The sequence below is a fragment of the Globicephala melas genome, chromosome 2 (genome assembly GCF_963455315.2).
Source record: "Globicephala melas chromosome 2, mGloMel1.2, whole genome shotgun sequence".
Lineage (NCBI taxonomy): Eukaryota > Metazoa > Chordata > Mammalia > Artiodactyla > Delphinidae > Globicephala > Globicephala melas.
Window position 1 is genome coordinate 162,900,505 of NC_083315.2, and position 27,175 is coordinate 162,927,679.

Here is a 27,175-nt window from a genome sequence, read left to right on the forward strand (position 1 = left end):
AGCAACCAGTACTCAGATTTACTGTGTTCTTCTCCTGCTGGCTTACCAAGTTCTCTCTCTTTTACTTTTTATTGAAATGCACTATCCATACAGAAATGTGCATATATCATAAGCTCAATGCATTTTCACCAACTGGACACAACCATGTTACCAGCACCAATATCAAGAAACAGAACATTACCAGCACTCCAGAAGGACCGTTGTTCATTCCAGATTGTCCCATAGTTTTTTCCTTTCCATGTTTGGTGCTAATTCTCACTAGGTATTTGAGTTGTAATCAACAGAGTTCTCTACAATGCAAATAATTTTCCTTAATTCATCTATCACATTCTATCTCATTTGAATTAAGGAAACTTGTGTAAGAGGAAATAATTATGAACACATATTTAGCCACAAGAAGTTTACCACCCAGACTGTTTATAATAGAAAGGACTGGGGGAAAAGTACAACTAAATATCTAATCACAGGATTCAATTAAAAACCTTAACATCCACGAGACTGTCCAGTTTGTATGTTATGGCATAAAGTAGATAGGATAAAGAGCGGTCTTGTGCAAGAAAGAGATTATTTTTCCTAGCAGAACCCTAGAGTAACTCTGTTATGGGTGATTTTGTCTACACCCCCTCCCAAATTCCTATGTTGGAGTCCTAGCCCCAGTACCTCAGAATGTTTGGAGATAAGGTCTTTCAAGAGGTGACTAAGTTAAAATGAGGCTGTTAGGGTGGACCTTAAGCCAATATGACAGGTGTCCTTTTTTTTTTGCGGTACGCGGGTCTCTCACTGCTGTGGTCTCTCCCGTTGCGGAGCACAGGCTCCGGACGCGCAGGCTCAGCGGCCATGACTCACGGGCCCAGCAGCTCCGCGGCATGTGGGATCTTCCCGGACCGGGGCATGAACCCGTGTCCCCTGCATCGGCAGGCGGACTCTCAACCACTGCCCCACCAGGGAAGCTCGACTGGTGTCCTTTTAAGAAGAGGAGATTAGGACACAAACGTGCATAAAGGGAAGACCGCGTGAAGACACAGGGAGAAGGTGGCCATCTATAAATCAAGGAGAGAGGTTATAGAAGAAACCAACCCCTGGCACTTTGATCTTGGACTTCTAGCCTCCAGAACTATGAGAAAATAAATTTCTGTTGTGTAAGCCACCCAGTCTGTTGTATCTGTGTGTATCATTTGACTCAGCAGTTCTCTCTCCAGGTATCAACTTTAGAGAAACTCTCACACATGCACAAGCAGACAAGCACATTGTGTTCTCTGCAGTGGTGTTTCTCACAGCACAAAACTTAGATACAACTTAAATATCCACCATGAGTGGAATGAATAAATGCATTGCATGTATACAAAGGTCTGTCACACTGTGGTTAAAATGAATGAACTAGATATGCAACAACCTAAATATATTTCCCAAAACTTATTGCTGAGTGAAGAATGGCTAATTACAGAAAGGTAACTCCAGTGTGATACTATTTATCTTAAAAAGCTAAAAAACAGACAGAGGGATGGTGGAATTACTGTGGGGAAGATGGAGAGAAACAGTAAAGAGGAGAATAAATTTAGTAAGGAGAGGAAGAAACTGCAATTTTATCAGTAATATTTAATGTATTTTATCAGAAAGGAACCAAAGCAAGTATGACAAAATGTTAATGTTTGTTATTTCTGAGTGATGGATACATGGATGTTGTTATGTTATCCTCTGCAATCTTCTATGGTTTATAAATTTGCCAAATGAAAAAAATCCCACAGTAGATGGATTGATGAATAAAATGCATACAATGGAAGAGTGCATTACGAAACTGGAATACAGAGAAGAGCAATCCACCCAGATATTAAGCAAAATTCCAGGTGTTGAAAAGAGGGAGATAAAAAAGTGAATTAAAAAAAAAACAAAACAGAACCATGAGTTCCAACCTCTGTCTCAGAGAATATCCAGAAGGAGAATGGATAGAGAAAATAATAAAATAAATTATACCTCCAAATTTCAAAGCTAAAGGAGTCTCAAGTCTTCCTACTTTAGTATGAAGCCAAAAACTATTGAAAAGAAACATGAGAGAGGGGTGTGGAGGATTCAGCACTAGACATATTGGTAATATTTCCAAGAATAAAGGAAAAAAATTGCAGACAGGAAAAAAAATCCGAATAGTTTAACTCAAAGGAAGAAGAAACAGATGAAAATTAGACTTCTCAAGCGCAATGAGTATAAAATTCTGTAAGATATAGTGTCATAGAGTTCTGAAGGCAAAAAATTATTTAATAAATTAGTTTTGGGTGGACAAGGACTCAGAAGATTTCTCTCCATGAATGCTTTCTGAAAGATTCTTTACAGGATATGCTCCAACAATAGGAAAAATGAATCCACGAAAGAGAGAGATAGGATACAAGCAACAGCGGTGTACAAAGAAACTAATAAAACTAGTAAAGCCCAGATGATCATCAACAATATGGCTACGAAGTTTAATGAATTGTTGAGAAAAAAGTCCAACTGTTAAATTCCAAAAGATTTCAGCAAAACTTGGGAATGGGTGAACAGAGAGTTCATGGAGACGGAAGAAGACATGATAAAATGTTGAGGTCTAGCCTTCTTAATTGGGGGTAGATAATAAATATTGATTATTTTTCAACATCAGTGGAAATATATACATTCAAATATGCTGAGTAAAATGTAAAAAATAAATGCTTGAAGAGAAAAATGAAAACAGAATGTATATTTAGCAAACTACTAATGGATAAAAAGGAAAAAAAAGAAACCAGTCAATCTATTACAGTTTGACTCCTTCTACCCTCTGTCCTCAAAGTGAAAAAGCAAAAACAAATGCTCAAAACCAGAGTGATTCTGCAAAGGTAACTCAGGTTTGATTTTAATCACCCAGCAGCAGTGTCTGTAGTAACTGAGTAAGAGGAAACCCCTACGCCAGTGGTTCCCAGAGTTTATAAAAATAGAGATTGCTGGGCCCCACCCTCAGAGTTTCTGATTCAGTGAGTCTGGGTTGGGGGCCAAGAATTTGCATTTCTAACAAGTTCCCAGGTGATGTTGGTGTTGTGGTCCAGAGACCACACTTTGAGAACCACTGCCCACAGTGAACAAATCTGCCCCCATCACACATATCAATTGTCAATGTTTGCTCATTTTCCTCTTTCCTTTCATGCTTATCGAAGAGCACAGTTCTGGGACCCAGTGAAAGGAAGGCTGGTCCTACCAATTCCTGATTACCAAGAAGAGGTAATTTTTGATTCAGAAGAATATCTTTCAAGAAAGCCTGCTGCTGATGAAAGAACCCCCTAAAGTAATTGTTTTAAATTAAATAAAAGGAAGAGGAGAGCAGTTGCTGAAGCCAGGTCATTCAAGTGGAAATACTGGTTGACCATGCCTGGGAACAACCTTCTCTTACTCCACTTGGGCATAAAACAAACATTCTCTGAGATTCATATGTATATTTCCTAAACCACTTAAAAATTTCTGAGATTGCCAAGTGTATTAGACAAAATTCTTTGTTTCAATTTTTTAAAACCCTAAATTAATAGACTCAAGCAAAAAAAAAAAAAAAAAAAAGGGAGTTATTGATTCCGGTAACTTAAATCTGAAGGGTTAAGTTGGCTTTAGGCCTAATTGGATACAGGTGTTCAAATGATGCTATCAGAGTACCATCTCTCTCTCTCTGCTCTGTTTTCTTCTATGATGTTTCACTCTTGGTGGGCATTTACCTTTCAGTAGCCCCTGGGAGCTGGAAACTTATAATTGCCTTTATAGCCAAGAATCCTAGTAGGAAGAGAGCTCCTCCTTTCCACATCACCAGCCAGAATCCCAGGTTTGACTCCCATTGGCCTGTCTGCAATCAGGTGCTCATCATCATTGAACCAATCAGTGCCCAGAAGAAGGACTGCTCTGATTGGCTAGACCAGCTCAAAGAGGTGTGGCCAGCCCCACCCAAATCAGAAATACTGAGAGTGTGGGAGGGGTGGCTCAACAAAGGAATGTTGATATAATAAACAAGGGAGGATCCTGAGTAGACAAAAGTAATTTGTGAACCCAGAGCCGTTTTTATCTTGTCAGATTAACAATATGTTAAATAAAATAAGATAAATAAAATTACTATGTAATTTCATGATCATCTCCTGAAGGAAAGCCCATTTTAACCATGAAACAAAAACAAAAACAGAAAAGAAAGTATCCGAACAAAGAGTTCTCTTTTATTTAAATAAAGGTAGCTTTATACAAAACTCAATACATTTTCCCATTTTTATAAAAATGTCACTTAAGTAGAAAATGCATTCACTTTCCATAGCCCCAACTCCCACCCACCAACAGGCAGTGTGTCTAGAGGCCACAAAAATGTTTTAATTAATTTCTTTTAAAATCAGAATTAAATTAATGATAATTACTATTAATATAGAATAATGAATCCAAGTTATATTATATTCATCATTATACCAATGCAGTCATACAATAAAATTTAATTTTCTTTTTGGAAGAAAAGGCCCATGAAGGCAAATGTGCCTTGAGTCCAGGGAAGTTATAATGTGGTCTTACCGGCACCTCTTGCCCTCAAACCTATTTCTTAAATTTCTGAAGGTGAGTGTCATGTTCTGCCATCTCCAGAAAAAGTCAGTTCTGCACCTGCATTAGCATCCACTGTGCAACCCTCCCTGAGGAACAACTGATTCTTTAAAAGGCTTAATGGGGGGGACTTCCCTGGTGGTCCAGTGGTTGACTCCGCGCTTCCACTGCAGGGGGCATGGGTTCAATCTCTGGTCGGGGACCTAAGACCAGAGATTGGTGTGTGCCCACAAGCTGGCACAGTGCAGCCAAACAAACAAATGACAAACGAACGAATAAGGCTTAACAGGGACACTGGGGCAGCTACCGGGAGGTGAGGCAGGTGCAAGACATGCTTAGTGTGTGCTGGGAGGAATTCCTTCCCCCAGATCCACAACCCTGTTCATCGCATTCATTTCTCCTAATGCCTATATCTCATTCAGTGATATTGCCCTCTATGCCTGATACAGGCAAGCTAAGAGCTTGTCCATGCCTCTTGAGTTGGATCTCCCTCAACACCCAAAGACCAGCTGAGGCACTGGGCAGTGAGCTAACTCTCATGGTCACATAAGAGAGAAGGGAAGCTTGAACCCAGACTTGAGCCCAGGACTAACCAAATCCAAAGCCAGGATTTTAAATGCTGCACCACATTGCTTCTGACTTTTCTGAAGTCCTGGCTTCCGTGTTCTTCCTAGAGTGGAAGGAGAGGCGATGGTAGGTGGGGTGCAGTGGAGTGGGATGGAAGACCACACTTCCCATGCCCACTGTCCTCTGCCCTCTACCAGATCAATGCATTTCATGGGGAAGAACAAACGTTTTCATAAAGCAATTACTCATAAAGTCGAAATTTCCTACGTTCACAGCCATATGATTTCCAGCCATATTTTTTATCCTTTCACCTGTGATTTAATTTTTCTGTCTAGCGACTCTACAGCAAGCTCCCATTAGCTCTGAAAGCCACCTACCCACTCAGTTGAGCTTGATTCACGCACCATATGTTTATCCACGTGGCTCCAGGCACTCACATTTTCCCCAAGATCTCATCGCAGGCCTCTAGGACACCGGCAACGGTATCCTGAATTCCCCTCCCATCAGCACTCCCGCCGCCACCGCCCCCTTTCCTGCTCACAGCACTCAGCCTGCTATAATTAAACAAACAGGGTTATTTGTGACATCCTGGTTTACACATCAACAAGCTATTTTCTCTGATTTTGCTATGGATGGATTTGCTCTGCTTACATCAAACAAAAACAGCTCACCCAAAAATGCAGAATGAGCAAGGGGGAGGAGACGTGGCCAGCAGCTGCCTCTTTCCCTCGAGGCCAGGCTGATCCTTCCCTTTCCCAGACTCCCTGCCTCAAAGGAGCCAAACCAGGCGACTCTGGAGCAAACAGCCATCAAGCGTCAGAATTCTGAACAGGAAGAGAGGGCTCCGGAAACACGGAAAGGTCAGGTGGGAGTTTACTGTGGAGGATTCCAGACTAAGCAGCATAGGAGAGTAGTAGATGTATGTGGGATTCCCTAGACAAGTGTGTGCTAGGAAGGACCCCTCGATCTTGGTTTCTGGCAAATTGCTTTGTAGCTTGCGCTGTGAGGTCCATATCAGCTGGCAGGTTTGCGGGTGGGGTTCTGGTCCACGATCCACCACCTCTTCCATCTGCCTCCAGGATTGCTCCATCCCATCCCCCGCACAGCAGCCAGGAGGGGCTTCTGAAAGGTTAAGTAATTCATGCCACTTGTGTATTTAGATGGAGCCTCTTTGTCCCCAAGAAAGGCCTTAAATGGCTCCTTGGTCCTGCAAACTCCAGCCCCTGTCTACCTCTGCCCTAGATCTCACCACATTCTCTCGGCCCCAAGAACAGGAACACTGAAGCTTTGCAAATGCACGGTTTGCACAAATCCCTCCTTCTCCCTTGAACAGACTCTCTCCAGCCCCCTTTGCTTGCTTCCCCTCAAGCCCTTCCTTTGCTGGGCTCCTCTCCACCCTTGACCAAGCTCTAGCCTCTCTGTGTTCTGTCTGTCCACACACCCATCTGCCTGATAGACGGTCAGCTCCATGAGGACCTCGCTCTCTGTCGGGTCCCAGTGCTTTGTCCACATGCTGGCACGCTGGGGGCAGTCCTCCAAGATGTCGGCTGAATGAATGAATGACTCTCTTTTGTGTTCAGCGTCTCCTTCAGAGTAACTGGCCTTTTGCAAAGATCTGGTACAAAAGCAGAGGCCACATTGTTGCTCCATGTTGGAAACAACCCAAATGTCCATCAACAATAGAATTGATAAATAAATTGTGGCAAACTCACAACTAGAAAGGGGATGAGATACACATGACTGCATCCCCAAGTGTGGATGCATTTCACAAAGGAAATGTTGAACAAAAGATACCAAACACTAAGGAGGATAGCCTACGGGATCCTATTTACATAAAATACAAAAACAGGTAAAACAAATGTATGCCGATAACAGTCAGGAGAGTGCTTCACCGGGAGGGGAGTGACGGGAAAGGGGGCTTCTGAGGGCTGGCATGGTCTGATTCTGGGTCTGGGTGCTGGGTACTCAGGCACATTCAGCTGTGAGAATTCACTGAGCTGTGCCCTATGAGGTGTACATTTCTCTCTCATATATATAGGAATACATATAACATATATAGCATATCGTTCAATGAATATATTATAGATAATACTTGTGTATATGGATAAGTATTATATGATACATATACACCTATATTTACATATACATAAAACATTTGAATAAAAATTAAGCAAACAACTAGAGGTCCCTCTGGTGCTGGAGCAGTAGAACTGGGTTCTGCTTCACTCTGTCCTTCCTGGGGGGCCCACTTGGGTCTGTCCCTTCTCTTACTGGCTACTTCATTGGTGGTCAGAGGGTATGTCCCCTGCTCTCTCAGTCCCCGTCTCCTCCTCCCAGGACCACTGCTACTAGAATCTGCTTCCATCCTGCCCCTGAAGGCCCCAGCCCCGAGTAACACAGTCGACCTCCTGAAGGCCCTTTTGTCCCACCTGCCCCCTGATGCGTTTGAGCTGCAGAGGGGACTCTGGAACCAAGTACAGGAAGAGATGTGGGAGGAAGAGATGGCTCTGTAGAAGGAGGGTGAGGCCTCTGGATCCCAAGTGACGCTGGATCCCAGGTGACACAGAAAAGGAATCAAGATTGAGTGAGATGGGATGCGGCCAGGGAACCATGTGGTGACACCCGCAGACTCAGAGTGGCTGGGAGACTTTGATGCAAACATTCAATTTGACATTGTTGAAGTTTTGCAATGGAAACCCTTCCTGCCCCCTTCCTCCCAAGCCTCCAATAAAGTCTACTACTACTACTACACACACACACACACACACACACACACACACACACACACACACACACACACACACACAAGACTTGTCTGAGTGGGATTTTGGGGGAATCCAGGAAGAGACTGGGCTCCATGTCTGATTCACTGAGATAGTGAAGAGAGACACGTAGGTGGTCCTTAAACTGACCCACAGTTGGAGGCAGCGGGGACACAAAGCCGGCTGGGTGACTGAGAGGCTGTGATCCACCTCCAGGTTCTCACAAACCCTGGGATGACTTTGGAGTCGCATGGAATACAGACTGAGAGCTTTAAGCAAATCTTATTTAGATTTTTTAAAGCTACGAGATCACAGCTGACATCGGAGTCAGATATTAGTATATTTAAGTAGCTATGAGAGGTCTTAGCTCCCTTACATAATTGCAAATCCCTCGAAGGCAGAAACTGCATTTATCTTTGTGTCTCCCAAGAACCCGAGGGCCAGGTCTGGAATGGATACATCCCTTGATGTCCCTAAGAGGGGTGGGTTGACTACACACTCACAATAGTTTACGCTGTATCCTTAGAACACACCCTCAAGCTGGTGCTGCCTTGTCACAGGGTTGCCCCCAAAGAAACAGCAGCCACAGCTCCTTCCTGTGACTTGAGAGCCCCAGTATTTTCATACCTGTGATTCCACCCGGTCTTCACAACAAGCCAGGGAGGGGCGTATGTGGTGATGCCCTTTTTATTATTGAGGAATCAAATTTCAGGGAGGGGATGGAACTTCTTCCAGGCACCCTGTTAGTAAATGGGGGCAAATGGGATTCGAATTCAGAGCATCTGAGACCTTCCTTTTCATGTCATTCAGGACTGCAGGGCTGGGCTCCTTCTCCCAGGAATTAGTCTTTCTGTTGGCAATATCACGTTTCTAAATTACTTCCCAATCACTGAAACACCTTTGAGATGAGTGCACCCACCCCCATCCGTGGCAGGGCTTAACTCAGTGACAAGGGCAGCCGACAGCGGGAGGCATGCCCCTGCTCTTCCCCCCCATCACCTGGCTGGGGGTCAGCAGGCCCGAGAAGGGACAACCAGCCCGCCGCTCTCTTAGGGTGTGACTGTCCCCACAATGACCCTTTTGGGGAGCACCCTGTAGACCCCCATTCATCCATTCATTGAGTAAGTGTTGTAGAATGAGAGAAACCCTGTGGAGGGTTCTGAGGGGAAGAGGTGAACTAGAGTCTCACTTCGGGAGTTCTTGGGCTGAACTGGGAAGGCTCGAGTCCTCGTGAGCCCAGGAGGGAAAACTGACTCGGCTTTTGGGATCCCAGGGAAAGTGCTACCTCAACCCGTGCTGCAGGGCTGGTTTGGGTTGGCCGGGAGAAGGGGTGAGGCAGGGTGTTCTAGGCTGGTTGCAGCTCCCCTACGAACAGCAGTGTGGGGGGCAGAGAGAACCCAGTGCACTTAGTGAGTTACAACTAGTTCAATCTGACTGCACTCGGAGTGAGGAGACGGGAGAGTGGAGAGCACGGCCCACCTCAGGTGGCCCACCTGTGTGGTCCATGGGCCACCTGCACCTTGGTCAGATGAGAACACAGCTACTTCCCTCTTACTCCTTAGCTCACTTCACCCACTGTGTCCCCCCAGTTCCAAGAGGCACATCCCAAGCCCTCCCAGCACACATTGGAGCCTCTTTCACCATATGGGAGATACGGGTAGAAACCTCCATGGGGACAGTGCTCTCCGAAGAAATCCTATCCCTAAAGCCAGCCAGCCCCTCTTTTGCCAGCGAAGGTCATCAAAGTGTCGCAAACTGGTTTCTCATCAGCCTGTAGGAATCCTCTGTAGTGGTCCTGGGATGTGGTATCTGTTGTCTGTGGTACGATTTCCATGTAAGACTGTCCAGGGGGAACCACAGAAAGGATGGGTAAGAGCTGATGGGACCAGGCGGCCAAGGGATGAGCCTGAGCTAGGGGAGGCCCGGCAGGCAGGGCATCCTAGGGCTCTGGGTGGGACTGCGTTGTGTGGTGGGAACATACCAGCCTGTGGAGCCTGCAGGGCTGGTTCAAATCCCCACCCCCATCAACTTGCACGATCTCTTGAGTCTCAGTTTTCTCACCTGTGATACGGGAATAGTAAGACTTAACTCATAGAGCAGGACCAATGACAAAAGGCATGTTTAGCCCTTTGCACGGGGCTTGGCACACAGTAGTGCCCCATAAATGGTAGTTCCCACTGTAGATGTCCAGGGAGAAATGCTCCAGTATTTCAAACCCTCAATATGTTTTAGCTTCCCTTCTGAGTTGGGTATCCCAAGGTTGGTTTGAGAATTAGAAATATAAGCCCCTTATAAAGATAATGTGATGCAAACCCAGCAGCCAGCCCTCTGTGCAAACTGAGGCTCCCAGGGCCTGTGGTTTAGGCCTCAAACGTGAAAATCTCCCTTTGTACAGCACAACGAGGCTCTGAGATTACATCTCAAGGCTGACATTACAGCCAGCCAGGACTCCAATCCTTCCTCTCCTGAAAAGGTTTCAGCCATTTCCAGGCCAGGAGCATTCATTTTCTACTTACTGCTCCCGATTTACCAGGAATCCGAGAAGCTGGCTCAGAACACTCTGAAATTTGAGCGATGAAGAGAAGAATCATGATATAGTGCAGGAAAGAGCACAGAAGGACCTGCCTCTGCCCCAAACTACCTGGCTGTGCAGCCTTGGGCAGGACAGACTAACCTCTGGGCCTCAGCCTCCTCCTGTTAGAAAGCCAAGAGGAACACTGGGTTGTCAGGCAGGCCGTATCTTAACTAATTACATCTTCAAGGACCCTCTTTGTAAGTAAGGTCACAATCTGAGATGACCAGGAATTCAACGTATGAATTTGGAGGGGACACGATTCAACCTGGGACAAGGTAATCAACCCCTCTGACCTCAGTTTCTTTGCCTCTAAAATTGTTGATAATCTTGAGGGATAAATGGGACAAGGTGTGTGAAAGCCCCTAAAACAGCAGAGGTGGCCAAAGCCCAATCCTTGTTCCTTTCCTCCACCTTTCCTCCCTCCCCACCTTCTTCTTGCCCGGTGGAGCTGACAAAGTGATTAAGCTTAAACTTGAGTTGAATCTATTCTCTAAAAGGAAGTTGGCTGCTGAAGTTTGTTTGGGGCATCGCTTTTGTACTTCTGAAACCGTGACACACGTGTGGCCCGCAAAGCCCTGCCTCTCCATAAAGATAAAGGATGTGACAGCTGCGTGGAGTGTGACCGCTCTTCAGGCACCTATCAGGACCATCGGCAGTGTACAGTGTGAATAACGGCACCCACCTTTCTCCCCTGCCGTCCCCCTCTTGTCGGCTTCGATTCACACGCTGTATAATTCAAGTCATTAATTTTTTACATTCAGCACGCTGCCAATTTCTTCTCATTTTGGAAATCTCTTGTGTGTGTCTTCTAAATTTAAAATAAATACACTGTACATAATTGGACGCTAACCAGACAACACTGAGGCAATCATACGTTTTCATTGATTCCGCAGATGTATTTGCCTCAAACTTGAGTGGGAAAGGTCTCTGTGTGTTCCGATGGGAATATTAAATGGGACAAGTTGCTCTTCTGTTCTTCGATATCAGTATCAGCCTTTAGAATGTTTCCTGTCGTGATCTTTCATGAGCAGTGAAAGGTTCTTGCACCAAAAATAGACATCCAAATTGCTCCAGTTGCTACCATTTTCGTGCTCACAGGGTGGAGTGGAAAGGGCTTAAGTACAGGCCTCAAGAGACCAGAGATCTGGCTGCAGGTCCACCACGAGGAAGGTATGGAATAGCAAATTAACCCTTACATTGTGGACTTCAGTTATGCAATGAAGAGATTGGCCCAGATAGTTTATTTTTTTCCAAAGCATGGAATGTACCCTTGAGATACTCTCAGGATGATTTTTTAAGCACAGGAAGATGACATTAAGTAGCATCAGATCTTGTGGAAGAGACAGAAAGACACTCTAAAGAATCCATTTGCTTACCCATGTTTCCCGGCCCTCTTGCTCTTGGGTGGGGCCATGTGACTAGTCCTGGCCAATGAGATGTGAGCAGGAATGATGATGTGTGTCACTTCACACGTGAGAAGTGCGAGAAGCCCATGCACAAGTCTCCAAACTCTCTTCCCGACACGTGGTGGGAGGCCACTGTGTATCCAGGTGATGCAGCTCCAAGATGGCGGAGCCTTCATCAGCCCAAGGCCCTGAGTGACTTGGTGGAGGAGAGCCCCTGGGGACCTGTGTGGGACATGGAGCGTGAGTGAGAAGTTAACCTTCATTATATTAAGACACTGAGATTAAAAAAAAAAAAAGCACAGCATATTCCAGCCTGACTGATATAAATCTTATGGTGAAAATGTCATTTCCTTTTCAAGTCTACTTAATTCTTCTGATTTGTTGTCAAGGAGAAAGTCTCTGCTGGGGATCATAGGTCTTTAATACTCCTCTTACTCTTATAATCTCAGTTTTCAACTAAACGAGAGGAGACTTTGGGCTCAGCATCTTTAGCCGGCAATAATACCCAGTATATTAGTCTGCTCGGGCTGCCATAACGAAACACCATAGGCTGGGGGGCTTAAACAACTGAAATATATTTTCTCATAGTTCTGGAGGCTGGAAGTCCAAGATCAAGGAGTTGGCAGTGTTGGTTTCTTCTGAGGCCTCTCTAGTGGCTTGTAGGTGACTTGTCTTCTCGCTGTGTGTTCAGTTGGTCATCTCTTTGTGTGTCTGCTGTTTCTCTCTCAGTCCTAACCTCTTCTTCTTCTAAGGACAACAGTCAGATTGGATTAGGGCTGAATTTATTTAATTACCTCTAAGCTCCTGTCTCAAAATACAGTCACATTCTGAAGTACTGGGGGGTTAAGGCCTCAACATAGGAAAATGGAAGGGGGACACAATTCAGCAAATAATACTCAGCTAGATTTTAAAGATACTATTTAGTATTAACTGGTTTTTGGAAGGGTGGGGATTGCTTTTTTACTTAGAGCAAGCCATGCCAGTTTCCCATTTATGATTATATACACATTTTTCTTAAAAGATAAACATAGTAGAAAGGCTGATTTAAAGAATCCTGTAAGAATTAATAGTATGCTAAAACTTGTGATGAGAGATACAAATGACTGAATTTTGAACATTCAGTCAATGTTTTTTGAACATTGCCTAGGTGATTTCTAAAGCCTGTCCCAATTCTGACAGTTTTTTTTTTCTTGTATAATTTGGATTGCAATCATTTATGTATCGATTTAATTGAGTGCCTATTGTGTCTCATTGGTGTTGGACACCAGGGTGATTAGAGAGTCAAATGAATAGTGATATGAGAGCAGAGAAAGATAAAATTCAATTCTGCCTGGAAGAATCAGAAAGGCTTCCCAGAGGTGGTGACAAACATTATATTTTGGATTTTTCAGCCACACCCAAACCCACAGGTTGCAAACACCTTCTCCTCAACCTGGATCTGTATTTTCTGAATTTTGAAAGTGTGCATAACCCTGTGATAGACCCTATCAAGAAGATACTGTAACTTTAAGAAGAGGGGAAAAGCTAATTAGTAGCAGAGAAGACCATGCATAAAATTCATGACTTGCATTTCAGGTTATAATTCCCCCAGAGGTGATTTTAAACATATTTGGGTTTTTTCCCCCCTCGATTAGGAACCTTACATTTTCCTAGAGTCTAGCTGTCTGATATGAAATACAGATTGGAAAAATTCAGTCATAATTGTGAAAATACATTTCTTAATCAAATATAACCACAGGGGGAAAAATATTTCTTTGAATAACCTCTTCTGAGGACAGAGAATGTATCTGGGGGGTAATTCATTCAATGTTTTCATCATTGGTCCCTGATTTGGTCATCCAATGAAGTATAAATATGTATTGAGCGCCTACTAAATGGAAGACCGTTCTAGATGCTGCAGACACTGTGGGGAATCAGACTGGCTGGGTACTCTCTCAGGGGGCTTACATTCTAGCAGGAGAGACTGACAATAAGCAAACAAGTAGAAAAAGGAGAGGACAGCAGATAGAAATAAATGCTCTGACAGGATTACAATTACAGGGACAATGGGTGGGGGAGGTGTCTGCTTTGGATTGGGTTGTCAGGAAATCCTCTCCAAGGGGCAATTTAAGGTGAAATGTAAATGGCAAGAAAAAGCCAGTGGGAAGAGTGTTCCAGATCTAGAGGAGGGGTGGCTAAGGAAGCTAAGGTAGGGATGCGCATGTGCGTTTGAGGAACGGAAAGCAGACTTGTTTCTGCAGTGGGCAGGGCAGAGTGGTGGTAGCAGAGGTCAGGGAGGAGGATGGGGCCAGGATTCAGTCTGGTTGTTACTCCCGCAAAACGCATACAGATGCTACTTTCCAAAGGCCCCAAAAAACATTTTCAGGTATTCTCTCTCCTCTCATGCTAATCTCCTAGCCTTTAGCTTGTTTCCTTTTCCTTAAAAATGCGTTTACAGGGGCTTCCCTGGTGGCGCTGTGGTTGAGAGTCCGCCTGCCAATGCAGGGGACGCAGGTTCGTGCCCCGGTCTGGGAAGATCCCACATGCCGTGGAGCGGCTGGGCCCGTGAGCCATGGCCGCTGAGCCTGCGCGTCCGGAGCCTGTGCTCTGCAACGGGAGAGGCCACAACAGTGAGAGGCCTGCGTACCGCAAAAAAAAAAACAAAAAAGCGTTTACATAATTTTCCCTTCCAACTAAAATGTGCAATCCTTTCCTCTCTAGAGAGTAGTCAGCTACTAAACATGAGTTTGGAAAACGGTTCATTTGTCTCATTTCTGTTAGTGAAGCAGTTACTCCTTTTTCCTTATGACCACTCTTTAAAAAACAGTACCATAACCTTAATGTCTGTATTGTTATTTTTGCAGGGAAGATGGTGCTGAGGGAACCATAGCAGTGAACTGGTATATGGGACCGCTGAGATTTGGTAAGAGCAACTGATGAGCTGGGAACAGTGGTTGAGTGTTGCTCTTTTATTTCTTCAGCCTCACCTAGTCGCCTGTTTCTCTCCATTCCTACTGGCACCATCCCAAGCCAGGCCTCTTTATTTCACAACCGCATTATTGTAAGAGCTGGCCCCTATGCCTCTAAGCTATTTTCTTTCTCATTTCTTCTCTGTGCTACAATCGGATTCATCTTTCTACAACAGCTCTTCAGGGATATCATTCCCCTGCTAGCCAACCTAAAATGGTTCTCCACTGGCTCCCAAATCAGGCTTCTCTGTCTGGCACCCACCATTGCAAATATGGCCTTTTAGATTTATGTGAGTAAATATGATATTTCTTTCAAGGCAATGTGTCTCAGGTTCCAACAGAACACCTCTGATTTGTGTAAAACATTCCCCATCCTGAAAATGACAGCAGCACCCATAAGAATCCATGAAAGTGCAGAAGCAAACAAAATTAATAGTACATAAAATCAGGCTGTTCCGCTAAACTCACCAATCAGTTGAGACGCGCAGGACCCACACAACAAAGGTCCTACCAGGTGGATGGGGGTGGAGGTGGAGGGATGAAACTTGAACCTAAAGTTCAATTCACACAAAGCAAATATTCCACCCAGTTAAAAGGTTAACTGTGTGCATGTGTGAATCAGGAAAATACTGAATTCACTTTAAAAATATATGTTCTATTAATCAGCGTAACACAGTTGTTATAACAAATATATCTCCAGATTTCAGCAGCTTCACCTGATAGTTTATTTTATGTTCACGTAACAGTGAGCGGTTGTCCCAAGGCAGGTGATTTTGGTTGGTGGACAGCTTTCTTCCACAGGGCCATTCAGGGTCCCATCGTTGTCAGCTTCATCTGCTGGGGGAGAGGAAAGAGCCAGTGGGGGGAAGGCATATCTGCTTCTTAACAGTCCTGGCCTAGAAGTGATACCCATCATTTGGGCTCAATCCCACTGGCAAGAACTATGGCAACTGAACACAGCTGGGAGGCTGGGAAATGATTCCCTGGCAAGGTGGCCACATCCTAACAACAGCCCAAACTATGAGAGGGGATCAGGGTTTTTTGATGGACAGCTAGGTGCTCCTGCATATAGCTCTAGGCTGTTAATATTAAGCTCAATGGTAATTTGGTCCTCAGGCTAAATATTACCTTTCATTGTAATGGCAGTCAGGCAGAACCAGAAAAAAATTTTTAAAGTTATTATTACTAAAAGTTTTTTATTTTCTTATCACACTCCTTCATCTAGTTAACTCTTACTTATTCTCCAGATCTCAGCTCAATTGTCTCATCCTCTGTGAAGTCTGTCCTGGCATTTCTTTTTTTTTTTTTTTTGGTATATCTTTTTTTTCATTTTGTACTCTTTTTTAACTTTTAAACTACGTCAGTATAGTACAGTTCAAATTTTTTAATTAGAAATCAAATGAAGCTAGAAAATGTTTTTTTAATTGTTTTTAATTGGGGTATAGTTGTTTTACAATGTTGTGTTAGTTTCTACTGTACAACGAAATGGAGTTCCCTGTGCTATACAGCAGGTTCTTATTAGTTATCTATTTTATACATATTAGTGTATATATGTCAATCCCAATCTCCCAGTTCATTCCCCCACCCCCTGCTTTCCTCCTTTGGTGTCCATACATTTTTTTCTCTACATCTGTGTCTCTATTTCTGCCTTGCAAACTGGTTCATCTGTACCATTTTTCTGGATTCTACATATATTAGTTAATATACGTATTTGTTTTTCTCTTTCTGACTTACTTCACTCTGTATGACAGTCTCTAGGTCCATCCACATCTCTACAGATGACCCGATTTTGTTCCTTTTTATGGCTGAGTAATATTCCATTGTATATATGTACCATGTCATCTTTATCTATTCATCTGTCGATGGACATTTAAGTGGCTTCCATGACCTGGCTATTGTAAATAGTGCTGCCATGAACATTGGGGTGCATGTATCTTTTTGAATTATGGTTTTCTCTGGGTATATGCCCAGTAGAGGGCTTGCTAGGTCATATGAGAATTCTATTTTTTGTTTTTTAAGGAAACTCCATACTGTTCTCCATAGTGGTTGTATCAATTTACATTCCCACCAACAGTGCAAGAGGGTTCCCTTTTCTCCACACACTCTCCAGCATTTATTGTTTGTAGATTTTCTGTTGATGCCCATTCTAACAGGTGTGAGGTGATACCTCATTGTACTTTTGATTTGCATTTCTCTAATAATTAGTGATGTTGAGCAGCTTTTCATGTGCCTCCTGGCCATCTGTATGTCTTCTTTGGAGAAATGCCTATTTAAGTCTTCCACCCATTTTTGGATTGGGTTGTTTATTTTTTTGATATTGAGCTACATAAGCTGTTTATATATTTTGGAGATTAATCCTTTGTCAGTTGATTTGTTTACAAATATTTTCTTGCATTCTGAGGGTTGTCTTTTTGTCTTGTTTATGGTTTCCCTTGCTGTGCAAAAGCTTTTAAGTTTCACTAGGTCCCATTTGTTTATTTTTGTTTTTATTTCCATTACTCTAGGAGGTGTGTCAATAAAAGATCTTGCTGTGATGTATGTCAAAGAGTGTTCTTCCTATGTTTTCCTCTAAGAGTTTTATAGTGTCTGGCCTTACATTTAGGTCTTTAATCCATTTTGAGTTTATTTTTGTGTATGGTGTTAGGGAGTGTTCTAATTTCATTCTTTTACATGTAGCTGTCTAGTTTTCTCAGCACCACTTATTGAAGAGACTGTCTTTTCTCCACTGTATATCCTTGCCTCCTTTGTCATAGATTAGTTGACCATAGGTGTGTGGGTCTATCTTGGGGCTTTCTATCCTGTTCCATTGATCTACATTTCTGTGTTTGTGCCAGCACCATATTGTCTTGAGTACTGTAGCTTTGTAGTATAGCCTGAAGTCAGGGAGTCTGATTCCTCCACCTCCTTTTTTTTTTTTTTTTCTCAAGATTTCTTTAGCTATTTGGGGTCTTTTGTGTCTCCAAACACATTTTAAGATTTTTTGTTCTACTTTTGTAAAATATGCCATTGGTAGTTTGATAGGATTGCATTGAATCTGTAGATTGCTTTGGGTAGTACAATGATTTTCACAATATTGATTCTTCCAAGCCAAGGACATGGTATACCTCTCCATCTGTTTGTGTCATCTTCGATTTCTTTCATCAGTGTCTTAGAGTTTTCTGAGTACAGGTCTTTTATCTCCTCAGGTAGGTTTATTCCTAGGTATTTTATTTTTTTTGTTGCAGTGGTGAATGGGATTGTTTTCTTAATTTCTCTTTCTGATCTTTCATCGTTAGTGTATAGGAAAGCAAGTGATTTCTGTGCATTAATTTTGTATCCTGCAACTTTACCAAATTCATTGATTAGCTCTAGTAGTTTTCTGGTGGCATCTTTAGGATCTTCTATGTATAGTGTCATGTCATCAAGTAAAACAGTGACAGTTTTACCTCTTCTTTTCCAATTTGTATTATTTTATTTCTTTTTCTTCTCTGGTTTCTGTAGCTAGGACTTCCAAAACTATGTTGAATAATAGTGGCAAGAGTGGACATCCTTGTCTTGTTCCTGATCTTAGAGGAAATGTTTTCAGTTTTTCACCATTGAGAGCAATGTTTGCTGTGGGTTTGTCGTATATGACCTTTATTATGTTGAGGTATGTTCCCTCTATGCCCATTTTCTGGAGCGTTTTTATCATAAATGGGTGTTGAATTTTGTTGAAAGCTTTTTCTGCATCTATTGAGATGATCATATGGTTTTTACTCTTCAATTTGTTAATATGGTGTATCACATTGATTGATTTGTGTATATTAAAGAATCCTTGCATACCTGGGATAAATCCCACTTGATCATGGTGTATGATCCTTTTAATGTGTTGTTGGATTCTGTTTGGTAGTATTTTGTTGAGGATTTTTGCATCCATATTCATCAGTTATATTGGTCTGTAATTTTCATTTTTTGTGATATCTTTTTCTGGTTTTGGTATCAGGGTGATGGTGGCCTCGTGGAATGAGTTTGGGAGTGTTCCTTCCTATGCAATTTTTTGGAAGAGTTTGAAAAGGATACGTGTTAGCTCTTCTCTAAATGTTTGAGAGAATTCACCCGTGAAGCCATCTGGTCCTGGACTTTTGTTTGTTGGAAGATTTTTAATCACAGTTTCAATTTCATTCCTTGTGATTTGTCTGTTCATATTTTCTATTTCTTCCTGGTTCAGTCTTGGAAGATTATACCTTTCTAAGAATTTGTCCATTTCATCCAGGTTGTCCACTTTATTGAAATATAGTTGCTTGTAATAGTCTCTTATGATGCTTTGTACTTCTGAGGTATGCTTTGTAACTTCTCCTTTTTCACTTCTAATTTCACTGATATGAGTCCTCTCCCTCTTTTTCTTGATGAGTCTGGCTAAAGGTTTATCAATTTCGTTTATCTTCTCAAAGACCCAGCTTTTAGTTTTATTGATCTTTGCTACTGTTTTCTTTGTTTCTATTTCATTTATTTCTGCTCGGATCTTTATGATTTCTTTCCTTCTACTAACTGTGGGTTTTGTTTGTTCTTCTTTCTCTCGTTCCTTTAGGTGTAGGGTTAAATTGTTTATTTGAAATTTTTCTTGTTTCTTGTGGTAGGCTTGTATTGCTATAAACTTCCCTCTTAGAACAGCTTTTGTTGCATCCCATAGGTTTTGGATCATTGTATTTTCATTGTCATTTATCTCTAGGTATTTTTTGATTTCCTCTTTGATTTCTTCAGTGATATCTTGGTTATTTAGCAGCATATTGTTTAACATCCATGTGTTTGTGTTTTTACGGGTTTTTTCCTGTAATTTATTTCTAATCTCATAGTGTTATGGTCAGAAAAGATGCTTGACATGATTTCAGTTTTCTTAAATTTACCAAGGCTTGATTTGTGACCCAAGAGGTGATCTATCCTGGAGAATGTTCCATGTGCACTTGAGAAGAAAGTATAATCTGCTGTTTTCAGATGGAATGTCCTATGAATATCAATTAAGTCCATCTGGTCTATTGTGTCATTTAAAGCTTGTGTTTCCTTATTGATTTTCTCTCTGGATGATCTGTCCATTGGCATAAGTGAGGTGTTAAAGTCCCCCACCATTGTTGTGTTACTGTCAATTTCCTCTTTTATAGCTGTTAGCATTTGCCTTATGTATTGAGGTGTTCCTATGTTGGGTGCATATATATTTATAATTGTTATATCTTCTTCTTGGATTAATTCCTTGATCATTACGTAGTGTCCTTCCTTGTCTCTTGTAACATCCTTTATTTTAAAGTCTATTTTATCTGATATGAGTATTGCTACTCCAGCTTTCTTGTGATTTCCATTTGCATGGAATATCTTTTTCCATCCCCTCACTTTCAGTCTCTATGTGTCCCTAGGTCTGAAGTGGGTCTCTTGTGGACAGCATATATATGGGTCTTGCTTTTGTATCCATTCAGCAAGACTGTTTCTTTTGGTTGGAGCATTTAATCCATTCACATTTAAGGTAATTATCGATATGTATGTTCCTATTATCATTTTCTTAATTGTTTGGGTTTGTTTTTGTAGGTCCTTTTCTTCTCTTGTTTTCCCACTTAGAGAAGTCCCTTTAGCATTTGTTGTAGAGCTGATTTAGTGGTGCTGAATTCTCTTAGCTTTTGCTTGTCTGTAAAGCTTTTGACATCTCCATTGAATCTGAATGAGATCCTTGCTGGGTTGAGTACTCTTGGCTGTAGGTTCCTTCCCGTTCCTCACTTTAAATATATTGTGCCACTCCCTTGTGGCTTGCAGAGTTTTGCTGAGAAATCAGCTATTAACATTATGGGAGTCCCCTTGTATGTTATTTTTTGTTTTTCCCTTGTTGCTTTTAATAGTTTTTCTTTGTCTTTAATTTTTGTCACTTTGATTACTATGTGTCTCAGCATGTTTCTCCTTGGGTTTATCCTGCCTGGGACTCTGTGCTTCCTGGACTTCAGCAACTATTTCCTTTCCCATGTTAGGGAAGTTTTCTACTATAATCTCTTCAAATATTTTCTCTGGTCCTTTCTCTCTCTCTTCTCCTTCTGGGACCCCTATAATGCGAATGTTGGTGCTTTTAATGTTGTCCCAGAGGTCTCTTAGGCTGTCTTCATTTCTTTTCATTCTTTTTTCTTTATTCTGTTCTGCAGCTGTGAATTCCACCTTTCTGTCTTCCAGGTCACTTACCCATTCTTCTGCCTCAGTTATTCTGCTATTGATTCATTCTAGTGTATTTTTCATTTCAGTTATTGTATTCTTCATTTCTATTCATTTGTTCTTTAATTCTTCTAGGTCTTTGTTAAACATTTCTTGCATCTTCTCAACCTTTGCCTCCATTCTTTTTCCGAGGTCCTGGATCATCTTCACTATCATTATTCTGAATTCTTTTTCTGGAAGGTTGTCTATCTCCACTTCATTTAGTTGTTTTTCTGGGTTTTATCTTGTTCCTTCATCTGGGACATAGTCCTCTGCCTTTTCATTTTGTCTGTCTTTCTGTGATTGTAGTTTTCGTCCTGCAGGCTGCAGGACTGTAGTTCTTCTTGCTTCTGCTGTCTTTTCCTGGCATTTCTGCCTGTCACATTTCTATTTTCTATGTGGTTCTAACCCCACACACTTCCCATTTGTAGCACTTATCACATTGCCATTTTAAATTTATGTGTGTGATGATTAGATGAATACCTGTCTCCCCCATTAGACTATAAGTTCTTTGAGCACAAGTATATCAACTGTTTTTTCATCACTTGTTTTTTTCCCAGTATCTAGCACCAGGGCAGCACACAGTAGGTGATCAAAATATAACCATTGACTGAATGAATTAAATAACTTTTTTTTCATTGTAGAAAACCTGGAACTACAGATATATAACAAGAAAACACATTTTTTTTTTTTTTTTTTTTTTTTTGCGGTATGTGGGCCTCTCACTGTTGTGGCCTCTCCCGTTGTGGAGCACAGGCTCTGGACACGCAGGCCCAGTGGCCATGGCTCACGGGCTTAGCCGCTCCGCGGCATGTGGGATCTTCCCGGACCGGGGCACGAACCCGTGTCCCCTGCATTGGCAGGCAGACTCTCAACCACTGCGCCACCAGGGAAGCCCCAAGAAAACACATTTTAAAAATCATCTGACACCTCCTATTTTAGTTAGCTATTGCTGAGGTAATGCTGTGTAAGAAACAATTCCAAAAATCTCAGTGACTTGCAACAACAAATATTTATTTCCTACTCAGAGGTTTGTGGGTTGGCTGTTGTGGCTTGGCTCAGGCTTCATGTCAAATCCAAGCCTAAGATTAGCCACTACCTGGCCACTTCTCACAGTGCCAGATCCACATAAGCAACATTTAAAACTTTTTGTTTGGTGTGGTCTGTGTTTTCACTTCACATTTTATCAGCCAAAGCAATATGGCCATGTGTGAAAAGGAAAGACTGCTTCAGGGAACTTTGACAAGAATGGGGAGAAATGGAAGAATTATTAAAAAATAGGGTAATCTACCACATCCACCTCTTGACTTTTTTCTCCATATATATTTAAATATTATGTATATATATATATTTCAGACCAACATACTTTCTTCTAAAGAGAGAATATTTAAAGTTAGAGATATCCTGAGGGGAGGGGCATTATCAACATAAAAACTCCAGTAAATAAAAAGTATTTTATTAATTGCTCTAGTGATTTTCCCCAAAAATTTGCAAAAAAAAGGACAGAAAAAAAAAAAAAAAAAACCCAAACCTTTCAATCTAAACAGTACTGGAACCATGCCCCGGCTTTATTTATAGCTCCTTTTAAAAATAAATGGAACGTGACTTGTTAATAAGTGTAGCAGGAATAAGAAAGCTGTGACTGACTTCCCACCTTCAAATATTGCTATTTCCGAACCATTCTAGAAAACATGCATACACAAAAGCATTTCATCACCACTCAAGCCGGTTCTGGTGATGAGAAGTCCTTTCATCTCTCAGCAGTTAGTCTTTTTCAGTAGACACGGAAAACAACAGGTCATCCCTACCATGAACCCTTCTTTCTACTCACCTTTATGTGCCTCGTGAGTGACAGTAGCTGAGTTCTTCCACAGATCAACAATAACCGAGTACTTAAAAGTCACTCTGTCTCTCTGCAAGCTCTTGGTGTATTCAAATACAATTGATGCCTTAATTCCTGACTTATTAAATGAGAAGGAAATGGTTTGCTGTGATGTTATGTTGAAGCTGCTCAGATGTCGGGGTGAAATGTGAATTACAAAATCAAGGAGGAAGGACGTTTTAAATACCTCTTGACATGTTTATATTTGAAGGGGGAAGATGTACTCGTTCAAACATTTATGTTGCTACATTTCCACTTCTATCAAAGGTAATAAATACTGCAAGTGGGTTCTTCGCTCCTAAGTTGCCTTTGTATTATTTTGGGCCATATTCTTTCTATCTTTAATTAAAAAGGCGCTAAGTTAAAATAAATATAACAAAAGACTCAAGGCTCAAGTTGATAACTATATATATAAATTACAGATTTCAAGCAACCAAAGGCCAGCCTGGGTGACCCAGTCTCTGTAGAAATGTGGGATGTGGTGTGTGGGAGAGTGCCTGGCCCAGTGCTTAGCATTTAAGTCCCTGCTCCATAAATGTTAGTCCAAACCATTCCCCTTTCCTGCCAGAGAGGGACTGGGTTAGGGTCACATAATTCTGTTTGGAGACACTGACCAAAATGATGATGTAAAGACAATAACAATCACCTGTCTTCTCAGACACTCTTTGGGCCGTCTTTAATCCCACCAGAGGTAAGATTTGGAAGGACTCATTTTTAATACAGTTCCTCAGTGAATTTCACCTAGTCCTGGCCCTTTGTGCTTGGGCACCACTTTCTTGAGTGTACTCTTATTCTTGGCGTGATATTCTTCAGTATGTCGACATCACTGAGCACTTGGCCTCGTTAACCATCTTCACTACTCCATGCTTTCAGTTCATCAGCTGATGTTTCTTTTCCTTGAAAGATGGCAAGACCATGTGCACGTGTGAGTGTGTACACATGCTGGTGCATGCATGTGCGTGTGTGCTCATGTGTGTGTACAGTCACTAGGGAACAAACATCATAAATATATCAGGAGAGCAAAGCAGTTAGGTGGCACGTGGTCCTATTTGATGCTGCAGACTCTGGGATTTCAAGCTGTTTTCAGAGGTGATGTTTGTTAGGCCCATAAGAAAGAAACAACAACTTGAGAGATATACTGGGGCATTTTAGTCAGTAACTAACATGGCCCACTGTTTTCAGGAACTGTTTTGAGTGGAGAACATATTGCAAGAGGAAATTCCCATCTTGCCACTCTTTTCATCAAGCCTATTAAGCTAATGATTTTATTTTAACAACGGCTTTCCCCACAGCCAGCCTGTCTGGGGTATAGACTCTGCCAGACACGGTTACTAAACACCCAGAGACTCAAGCAATTAGAGAAGATGCTATTTTTAAGTTCTGTTGTAGAGTCTCCTGGGCAATAAGCCGGCTGACATCAGCCCCAAGTGTTCTGGAAGCTTCTGCTCTCACCATTGTGAGCTTTGACTTCCTTCAGGTACCTCTGGTCATTTCTGCCCAGGACTTATCCAAGAACTGGATGCCTGGGGGGCAAGGGGCATTGCTAATCCAGGTAGGACTCTCAAGGATCTGCAATAATGCAATAGTGCTCATAAGAGATGCTGTTTCTTTTCCCCAGTAGCTGTTGGGCTATTTACCGACATTCCCTTCCCTTGCCTGGTCCTGCTTGTGACCAAAGGTACACGTGTGTGAAGAATCTGAGTTTAAAGCTTCCATCTGAGCCAGGTGGCAGCCAATGCCCTTGGGCACATTTTCAGAGTAGATCAGCATAGTCGTTGGTGGCATCGCCCCCCTTTTGGAGGTCTTTTCTCCTCTGGACCTTCTCTCCCCAGAACCCTACTCGTTACCCCCAAACCTCCCCCACCCCCATTTTACTATGAGGCACAGCCCTCAAATGCTGTCTGATCATTTTGTCACAGCACAACCCCTTCCCTGTCCTTGTACCCTATCCCTGCTTCTCTGCCCTCTGTGGGCATTTGAATATGCAACCGGAGTTCAAGGTCAGCCTTCCTGCCATCCTTCTTGAATCCTACTTATACACAGGTCATTGGCTGGTTACAAGATTCCAGGGACAGACTTACAGGGTGAAAATTTTAAAGGGGGCAATCTTGGTAGGAGGAGAGAATGCTCCACCTGCTTCCCTGACCCTGGGACCAGCCCCACCTGGCTTCCACCCTAGGAACACTGACCACAATTCCAGTGGTAGGTAGTTATCCCAATCAACCCCATCTTAGCAAAAGGTGATGGGGAAATTCCCCTTGGGAAGGAGTCAGATCCACCTTCTCTCCGTCACACACTGAGACAGATGCTGGAACTTATTTCTTACAGAATTTGAATTCTCTACACCTCCTTGCTCCCACCCAAAAATACAGTGTTTATAAGGGCAGCTACTAGTCCAAAGGATGTCTTTCTTCGACATCTTCGAGATGAAGGCGTTTCTTTGGGGCAGACTCACCCCAAACCCAGGAGCATGAGCTCCAACCATCAGCACACCTCCAACCTGCCAGTGGTACCCTCTTACAGAGAGTATTCTCGCCGCTGAAATCACACAGCTCTGGCCTGATTGTTATATGGTTTGAACACAAGTTTATCACTTTTGTCTACATTCTATCTTGTTCCAGAGAGGACTTGTGGCAATTTACAGACACACGAAATCAAATTGAAAAATTACACATAAATAAAAATCAAATCCAAGGACAGTGTCGATAAATGTAAGCAATTTTTTTAACAAGGGAAAATCAGAATTCAGACATACAAACTGGGGCAGGGTTCTTAAGCACAGCTGCACATTCTTTAAAAATAGGATGTCTGGGCCCCACCCCCAGAGGTTCTGACTTAATTGCTCTGGGAAGTGACCTGGGCATTGGAATTATTTTTTAACCTTTTTTTGAAAATCAAATTTTTAAAAATACACCTTTATTTTATTTTTTGGCTGTGCCGTGCAGCATGCAGGATCTTAGTTCCCTGACCAGTGATCGAACCCACGCCCCCTGCAATGGGAGCATGGAGTCTTAACCACGGGACCACCAGGGAAGTCCTGGGCATTGGAATTTTTTAAAGCTGCCCAAGTGAGTCTAAGTGCAGCCAAGGTTGCGAATCACTGCTCTCAAGTGGAGCCTACCATGATTAAAATGAGAATACAAGCTTAAATCTGAGCTCCCCGGGAGCTGAAGCCAAAAGGGAAATCTGATAAGTTTCACAATACACATTATCTCAAAGATAAGAGAGCTTTTTCTGCCTCTGAAGTCTGAAGGAAATCGCTGAAATGAGAGTTCTTCCAACATTTGCTGCACAGTTGCGTGTGTGTGTGCACATATTCCTTGTGCAGTTTATATGCATTTGTACGTACCTTCCTTTTTATGCAAATGGGTCATATGCTCTCCTGCAACCTGCTCTCCTGTTTACAAGCCTGTGGGAACATTCGGATGTTCAGGAAACGTTTGGCAAACTTGATCTAAGAGTAACCCAGAAGAGCATAGATGGCATCTATCCTCCCCTTTGGTAATTAAAATAATAATAATAATAGTAATGGTAATAATAATGCTTCTATCTTTGTAAATGGTAAACTACACTCTCACTCTCTCTTGGCTTTTCTCTGCATTTCTGCCTTCTCGGTAGCATTTGCAATCCTCGGAAGAGAGGGTGCCCAGACCAAGGGCGATGAATGGATGATGCTAGCAAAACCCGTTTTTATGGACAAGGGATGCCAACAGTGACCATGTTACAGTTCTTCCTTTCCAGAGACAAAACTGGACACATAATCTGTGACCATAATTCCAAAGTAGGAACCAGACCAGAAAGAGATCTAGTAGAAAAAAACAGCCCCTCAGTGTGCAAATTATGTCAGGCAGTTGGAGTTAGGGCTACCATAGCCCATGATTTTGGCCCTAAGAGAGGCAGCAAGAGGGGACAGAACCCGTCTCCTCTTAAGCGGTTGCCTGTGTACCTGGATACGTGGGCAGGCTTCGCTCACCTCTTTGGGTGTGGCGCCTATGACAGCGGTCTAGATGCACCTCTAGCAGAAACAGTGAGGACACATTCCAGTGTCACTCAGTCTTGCCTTAAAGCCTGAGTGGCTCTGCTGAGCAACCCCTGTGTCTTCGTGACCTGAAACTTTTACCTCATCATTTTAAGAAGAGTCTCCTTGTGCCTGGCACAGAAAACGGAGCTGCCCCGACTTTGGGCAAGATTTTAAAACAACATCCCGGCAGTAAGTGTGGAAAAGACAAGCTAAGTGCTTCTTGATGCTTGTAAGAAAGTAAACTCCATATGGGGGAGATTGTTGTGTTTTTGTTTTTTCAGCT